The 8652-nt window shown below is 45.8% G+C and overlaps 1 long non-coding RNA gene across 1 annotated transcript; it reads right to left on the minus strand.

The window, feature by feature from the left end:
- Positions 1–4342: 4342 nt before the first annotated feature.
- LOC135050668 (uncharacterized) lies at positions 4343–7939 on the minus strand. Its single transcript, XR_010241730.1, has 2 exons — positions 7118–7939; positions 4343–6114 (listed from the first exon to the last, which is right to left on the minus strand). It is a non-coding gene; the product is annotated as an uncharacterized LOC135050668 (long non-coding RNA).
- Between the last annotated feature and the right edge of the window lie 713 nt (positions 7940–8652).

Raw genomic sequence — 8652 nt, forward strand, 5'->3', positions numbered from 1 at the left:
GAGAACTGTGCTGTAGCCTAGCCAGGCTGCGTGATTCAAGGGTGGGAATGGGGCAGTGCCTAACGCAGTGAAGTGTCCTCCCTCATTAGAGACCAGTGCTGATTGCTAATTCTGAAACCTAGCCAGGCTGTAATAGGTAGTGTTTGTCTCGCTGACTCCCCGTCCCTCCATCCCTCTCGCTCTACAGATGGAGCCACGCTAGAATGGGAGATCGTCTCTGTGCATTCCTGGCAGGGCTAGGCAGACGGATTGCCTAATCACGTCGGGAGTGCACACCTGTGATGGAGCCACACTGGATGAGTGCGGCTCCATCTGTATCTATATCCCCTCTCTCTTGCTCCCCTCTCCCTTCTCTTTGTATCACCTGTTTTTCTTGCCCTGACACGCTCTCTCTCCATGACACCCTCTCTCATTTTCTATCTCCTGGGGGCCCCTCTGTGTCTGTCTCTTTGTCTTTCCCTATTTCTCTCCATGACAGGCTCTCTCTCCATGACACCCTCTCTCATTTTCTATCTCCTGGGGGCCCCTCTGTGTCTGTCTCTTTGTCTTTCCCTTTTTCTCTCCATGACAGTCTCTCTCTCTCTCCCTGACACCCTCTCTCTCCTGCTTGCTAATCTTCCCTCTCACTGTATCTCGCCTCTCTGTCTCCCTGACACACTATCTCTCTTGCTCCCCTCTCTCTCTCCCTGACACCATCTGACTCTCTCTCTCGCACCACCCCCTCTCTCTCCCTGACACCCTCTCTCTTCCACTCCATCCGCTCTCTCCCCTCTCTCTCTCTTTCTCCATCAACCACTCTCTCTCTTTCTCATCTCTCTTCTTTCCGTCTCTCTGACACCCCCTCTTTTGCTCCCATCTCTCTTTCTCTCTTTGACTTCCTCCCTCTTCCTAGCTTTCCCCTCTTTCTCCCATTCCCTCTCTTTCACGGATAGCCTCATTCTCCCTCATCCCTATCTTTCTTTTTCTCGCTACTCTCTCTCTCCCTGATACCCTCTTTCTCGCTCTTCTCTCTTTCTCACTGATACTTTGTCACTCTCCCCCCCCCCCTCCCTGTTACCCTCATTGTCTCTCACTTTCCTCAATCTCTCTCATGCTACCCTAAGAGGCAAAGTAGTGACAGCGGTGGCGTGCAGAGTCAATTTTATTGGTGGCCTGGGGCCCCCACTACCCTTAATCCTGCCCTGCTCACAGGGCCCTGCACCAATGATGTATGAGGACACATCTGTAAGTAACACTAACTCCAACCCTAAACCGCAGCTTAACCCTAATCCTAAACCTAACTGTAAAATCAGTAAAAAAAAATATTCACATAGTGAATGTAGCAATTCAGACCATGGGGGTCATTCCGACCCGATCGCTTGCTGCCGTTTATCGCAGCGCAGTGATCGAGTCGGAACTGCGCATGCGCCGCAGTGCCCCTGTGCATGCCGGACGGCCAAAAGCCGTCGTTCCCTAGTGATCGCCTCTGCCTGATTGACAGGCATAGGCAGTCGCAGGGCGGGAGGGGGGGCGGCACGGCGGCGTTTGGCCGCAGTTATTGGAGCATGGTCCAGCCAACGCAGGTGTGGCTGGACCATGTGGGGGGTGGGCCGCAGCGGCTGTGTGATGTCACATGCAGCTGCTGCAACCAGGAGCAGCGAAAAGGTTCTCCCGGCCAGCTGCAGGAGCTGCGCTGGCCGGGAGTTACTCCTCAAACGCAAAAGCATCGCCGCTGTACGATGCTTTTGCTCTTCTGTGGGGGGGCCCGGCACTGACATGCGGGGCGGACTAGCCCTGTGCTGGGCGTCCCCCCGCATGTCTGAGTGCCTGATCGTAGCTGTGCTAAATCAACTCGGAAGGACCCCCCATGTCAACATTTTGAATGTATACTATTTTTCATTACAATATGTTCAAATAAAATAATTCCTATTGATTCACCTAACCTGACCACCAGCGTTGAACAGGAGCATGAATGGCCTGATGGAGGTATACAGTGGTAGGGGCAAATACCTGAGGGGTGTGATCAGTTACCACAGGGTGAGACCAACCCCCACAGAGGCATGGACAGCCATTAGACACAATGGTTCTGACCCTCTAATAGAGAACAATGTATCATTTGAGTGCACTGTCTAGAAACTGACATTAGAGGAAGGGGCAGAGTCCACCTGGGATTTCTCCTGTACCCCTGTGCAGTGGCGTCATAAGGCGGGTGCTGGTGGTGCGGCCCGCATCTGGGAGTCACCCTCGGAGGTGGTGATACCAAAGTGCTTGCTCCTCTGCAGTGACAGGAGCCAGGTGCTGCAGTGTGACAGACTCGTACAGCACCTGGCTCCTGTCATTGATGAGGAGCCGACAGCGAAGTAAGAGTGACTCCGGGGGCTTCCCAGTACAGCCCAGCATCTCCAGAGATGCTGGGCATGCCCCCGGAGTAACGAGCTCTGGATCCCTGTGAGGCCATGCCCTTTATATGTGTGGCCATGCCCCCTTATATGAGACCAGGCCCCCTTTTCACCGCGAGTGCACCTCCGGCGCACAGGGAGATCCAGGGTGTTCACCAGGTGTCACCACACCCGTTGACGCCTCTGTCCCTGTGGGTTAGTTACACCCTGCTTACCACCTTCATTATTTAACTAAATCATAGCACAGCACGCACCCTAGGATAGAAGTTTGACTAGAATGAAACAATTAAGGAGAGCTGAGCTTTACTGCATAAGTAGGATATCTATTCCACAGTGGTGGAACAGTACATTAGGGAACGTGCCCAATGTGCTGGAAACAACAGACAACACAGGAAAACCTCTAAACATGGAGGTAAATGTGTATGTTCTTGTGCATTGTGGGTGTTATAATGGGCAGAGCACTGTATGGAGTAATTGCACTAACTCTGTTTTTATATTTACCAGGATCTTCTATTTACATTATGTTGTCTCAGTCTTATATTGTAGAGTTGTCCAGGCTTTCCAATTATTGTTCATTTCTCTGAGCTGGAGTATGTTTGCTTTAAACAGGGCTGGTGCCAGAAAGCTTCTTCCATTGCCAAAGAACAGGTTTTAGGTCCAACTTTGACAAAGTTCACTTTTATATTTAGCTGCAGCTTTCTAAGAACTAAAGAGTCAGGGAAAGAGATGATCCTTGTTATTGTTCTTCTGACTTGTTTTAGATACTAAACTATGTGCTGAATTAAAGAAACAGAACCTTTGTACATACTGCAATAAACAGCAACTGTTTATTGAAATTCATCCCTCCAGAAAATATGTTCTATGATTTTATAGTAAAGGTGTTGATACTTTTTAGAAGCTTCGGAGCAGTGGTGTAGCCAGGGAGTGAATGCTTCCCAAACAGAGCACTGCAGTGGAGCATCAGAGATGGCTCATCATCATAGATTTCAATGCATGGATTGATCATGACCAAGACCTCCTGTGAACAATGAATGGTCTTGGCTTCACACAAGTCATAAAAGTGGTCACACTCTTGATCTTGTCTTTCAGATTGAATTAGAAGTCTCTGACCTAAAAATAAACCTAGTCACGTGGTCATATCACCAATCAATTTGGTTCTCAGTTGCAACCCCCTCAAACTAGATCTTTTCCTATGGAGTTGACCAGATATCAACCATGGAGGAGTATGACTCCTCAGGCTCTTGCAGCAAATCTGGATCTCTCTCTGATATTAGATGCCTGTGAAGATTCTTGTTCCTAGTCCGATACTATATAGGGATGTGATGGCTGCAATTGATATTATTGCCCATGTGTGTATACAGGAGGCAATAAATCTGTCAGCTGTCGGGATCCCAACGGTCAGGTTACCAATGCCAGAATTCCGCCAGCCAGAATACCGGCTCACAGGAGCTATTCCCACTCGTGGGTGTCCACGACACCCATAGAGTGGGAATAGATCATGGCAAGCCCACAAGGGGACTCGTATCATTCACCACGCTGCCGGCATACTGACAGCCGGCATCCCGTCTGGTGGGAATACATATGTATTCCGTGTATACGACCTCACAAAACCACCCTGTCAAGCTCTCTAGTTTGACAGCAGTGTTAATGAGCTCAAGGGGGCATAGACTTGAAAGACAATGGAGTAAGACTTACCTGGTAAAGCATTATGAAGAATATCAAATGAGATCACGACAGCAAACATTAGGCCACCTCTGCTTTTCTGTACAGGGCAGATGCTATGTAAGCCAGCATGCCTGCAGCCTGATGAAATTCTCTCCTCGGCAAGATGCAACGAGTTTGCAAACTTCTTTGCAGATAAAGGGCAGGGTGTAATGGGATGCGATTTGGTAAAAAAAAAACAGGTTAGCCCTAAACTCGCACATTTTGACCATCTCGCAAATGTAATAGGATGCAAATGTGAGTAAACTTGCTTTTTTTTTTATTGAATTTGTATTTCAAACATTTCACCAGCTAATAATTTTACACTTTGTTGTGCATATATTAAAGAATACCAAAACACATTATTTGTCGGACATAGAAATTTTTACTGAAATACCATATGTCATACCCTTTTCAGACAGAGAAAAGAACCCGGTAATTTCCCGGCTCTGGAAGGGTCGACCCCGGATTTTTTTCTGTCTGAAAGGGTCAACACGGGACTGAATTCCCGGGACTTCAACCCAGGTTTCTACCTGGGTTTTTCCTGGATCGTACACGGGTTGCCGGCTGTCTGAAAGGGTCCGACCCGGGATTTTAGAAATGGGTCACGGTTAACAGCGCTGATTGGCTGAACTGGCGTGCCACTCGCAATTGGCTGAGCAGCAGGGTCTCTCTGATTGGCTGAGTGGGCGTGGCACTGGCGTCTGAGGTCACAATTGTGCTGCAGGGGAGATGGATGAGAGAGACAGCATGGCGCAATTTAAGGAGGAAGAGATAAGGGAGCTGCCTTCTCCTCTTGGCATAAGACTGTGCCAGGTAGCACAGTGCAAGCAGCTGCATCAGACTCTTATATGCTGTGTGAACAGCAAAAAACAGTAAGAACTCAGGAACTCCGGGCTACTCAGCAGTAACTCGTCTGGCATGGTTAATGCTGTGAGCGGTCACCACCCACTTTTCATGACCTCATCTCTGTGTGCCATAAAAACAGTCCATTTCTTATGACACACTAGTCTATTGCAGGGCTGACATGGGTTCTGTCTGAAAGGGGTCGACCCGGGAATAATCCGGGTTAAATGTGTTGTGTGAAAAGGGGTTAGGAACTGTAATCCGGGTTTTTCCCGGCTTCACAAAACCGGAAAAAAAACAGGAATTTGAGATTTTTCTGTCTGAAAGTGGTATCAGTTTCTGCAGAAAAGTATGCCAAGTTTTTGGATCTGTGTATTGAATACACACCATTACAACATTATGTCATTTACAAAAAATGAAAAATAACAAAATTACAGTAACTTTACATCAAATGGACTGGGTCATTTTGGCCTGCTTTATCACTGTCCCTACCCTATATAGTCAAAATCGTAAGAAAAGTTAGCACAAATAACACAATGTGTATACAGGTTGCGATGCCTGCTCCCGCGGGGTGGTTATCCCAAGAAAAAATAGACTGTGCAGGCAAGGCAATTTTGACTAGTGTACAATCTAGTTTCTACTATACGCAAAATTGTAGAGTCAAAATCGCACCATGTGTATAGTCAATATCGGTGGTTCTGGGCTCCGGGGAGTTCAAGGGAAATTACATAGTCAAAATTGGCATTTAGTCAAAATCTCACCTTGTGTATGCACCTTAAGCCTCTGTGCCACCAATTCAGTGTGTACATTGAGCAGGTCATGAGTTTGGGCTGAATATCTTGGTTTAGATTTTGTAGTTGGCCCGTTATATTTTGGTTAAAGCTCTGTATCTGCAACTCTATATTTGTTCCGTTTGCCTCTGCATGAATTGCAACTGTGAGTTCCTAAAAGACTCCAATGACAGTGTAAATTCCTCCACAGATGGAGTGTGGTGTGGTGTAGGTGTGCTTGGTCCTGCTGTTTGGTGTTGCTGCTGGGTATCACATCTGAGAGGTCAAGCGTGTCGATGGGTGCCAACACCAGCACTTGGTCAGCAGCTGCATCTTCACCCTCATCAACTGGTGGTATGGGTGGTCATGGACGTGATGGCCCTACAACCTATACATTATAGGTAAGTAATCTATGTTTTCTAAGAAAAATGACAAATGAAAATATGTAAAACATAATATGGTATTTTTCAATAAAGAATATGTTTGTTTACTCCAAAACTAAAAACTTTACATAAAAACTTTGTATAAGTGCAGTATTAGGGGAAATTTCCTGTATTACTAAATAACAGTGGAAGGTAAAGAGTTGGAGGGACACTGCACGTAAAAAATAGACATTGGTAGAGTCAACAACTGCAAAATGGATCAATGTGCAACATCAGTGGTGCGTGCTCTGTGGCAGTTGCATTAACTCCTATATCATATTCAAACAGCACTGCAACAACATATCTGCAGCTGGTAATGAAGTTATATGAAGGCAAAAAACACATAGGCAAAAAAAGATAACAAAACATTTGTACCATAACATAATTGGTTTTCCATTAAGGATTGAAGAATGTAGATACACATTTAAATTTACACAGGAAACAATAGTAGGCATCCATGCAGAGGCATCACTCACCTCTTATACACTCGGTGCGGCCGCGGGTGCAAAGGGGGCATGGCTTCGCGGGCCATACTCGTGGAGGGGGCATGGCTTCATGGGAGGGGGCATGGCTAAGTGCCCCGACCCGCATTTTTTGTCACTCAGGGGTTCCGGGAGTTGCGGAGTGCCTCCGGAGACTAGCGTGTCTGTGTTGCCGGCTCCTACGCGGTGACAGAAGCCGGGTTGCTGCACGTAATGTTACAGTGCAGCACCCGGCTCCTGTCACTGAGCAGGAGCCGGCACTTTGGTGTCACCGCTCGGCGGGTGACACCTGGGTGCAGGCTGCACCCCCCGCACCCACCTTGTGACGCCACTGCATCCATGTAGTACTGTGGGACAACAGCTCCCAGAATAAAATTAAAATGCAAAAGTAACAGATTTGCATGACGTGTGTGAGTGTATGCTGGGATGTGTTGTTCACAGAAATTGCTAAACCAAATGAATGTTTAATTTAAAAATATTAAGCATATTAAAGGGCATGTTATTTGTTGGTTACTCACCAGATAGTGCCTGGGCTGGTGGCCTATCAAGGTCCTCAACGTGGACTCTAGGCAGGACTTCTTCAGTTCCTCTTCATAGGAAGTGTAGTGAACTGGGATTTGACACCCACCACTGGTACTGCGTGCCTGTTTCACCTCATCCGCCACCTTTGCTTAAGCACACGCGTCACATCATTAAGCATTTTTTTTATATATATATTTTTATTGAGAAAAAGTAAACATTACAAGGCACTCAAATGACACAGTATTGTACAGCATGGCAAGGAGACATAAGCAGCCTGCTAAGGAAAACAGAGCATTGAGAAGGAAAATGTCACTAGTAATAAAAAATAGTTAATGATAGCAAGGATAAAAGGTAATGAACAAGAGAAAGGGCAGCCGTGGAGCAAATACAATTTAAAAAAAAAAAACGGAAAGAGCTAATCAGAAAGGGGGAGCATTTCCTTCCAGAACAGCCATGTTATACCATGTGGTAAGGCGAACAATCTTTCTAACATGTTCTTTCTCAACAGAAGACAGCATAATTATATAGGCCAGCCAGATATCAAAAAATTTGGACGCTCTTAATTCTGCATCCAATGAACACTCAACCCAGTCCATTTGATAGGCAAGTCTTGGAAACATACAAGAAAAGGAAATACGGTCAGATTGGATTCATATTTTGTTAGCCACTGCTGCTATTTTGACCAATAGGTGGCGCACACCCGCTGCTGGCTTAGTAGTCACTGAGGGAGGATAGTAATTCCATAAGGCCCAAGACATATTCTCTGTAAATGGAATGTGCAAGATATCGTTAATAAACAACTGGACCTCTTTCCAAAATAATTGCACAGTATCACATGACCACAGACAATGAAGTAGATCTGCCTCCATCAATGAACATTTAAAGCAGTCTGAATTCTCTGATATACCTATTATAAATCTTAGCTTAGGAGTATAGTAAGCCCTATGCAAAATTTTATATTGCATTTCAATGAAAGAGGAAGATACCAGTTGTTTATTTAGTAATACAGATGACTGGATTATAGTCTGTATTGAAAGATCAGGGAATGCATCTTTCCATTTAGCTACTCCAGTGGTAACCAACTATAAATCTAACTTTTTCCTAATCAGATCATACAATGTAGAGGTGGGAAGCGGTCCTCCCTTACGACCCAATAGTAAAACATCCAAGGAATTAGATCTAACAGCCAAAGAAAGCTCTGTCAATAATTTCAAAATATAGCCACTTGATTGAAAATATGCAAATAATGTAATATGAACATGGGGTATAATTCCTGAGGTCTGGATAGGGTAAGAATAGAGGATCAGCTTTCCTCCAGAAACTGGTGAACTAAGCGAAGTCCATGAAGGTGCCAAGTCCTAAAAACAACATCCACACTCCTATGTATCAGAGGTAAAAATAACGATCGAGTACATGACAAGCACAGTCTCCTACGAGATATGCGCCAGGCCATGTACGGAGTAAACAATAATGAATTGCTTTGCGTTTCCACTAGAAAAGAGGTTAGCGGCATGTACAGTAAAGCAACTAC

Source organism: Pseudophryne corroboree, chromosome 2, assembly GCF_028390025.1.
Source record: "Pseudophryne corroboree isolate aPseCor3 chromosome 2, aPseCor3.hap2, whole genome shotgun sequence".
Lineage (NCBI taxonomy): Eukaryota > Metazoa > Chordata > Amphibia > Anura > Myobatrachidae > Pseudophryne > Pseudophryne corroboree.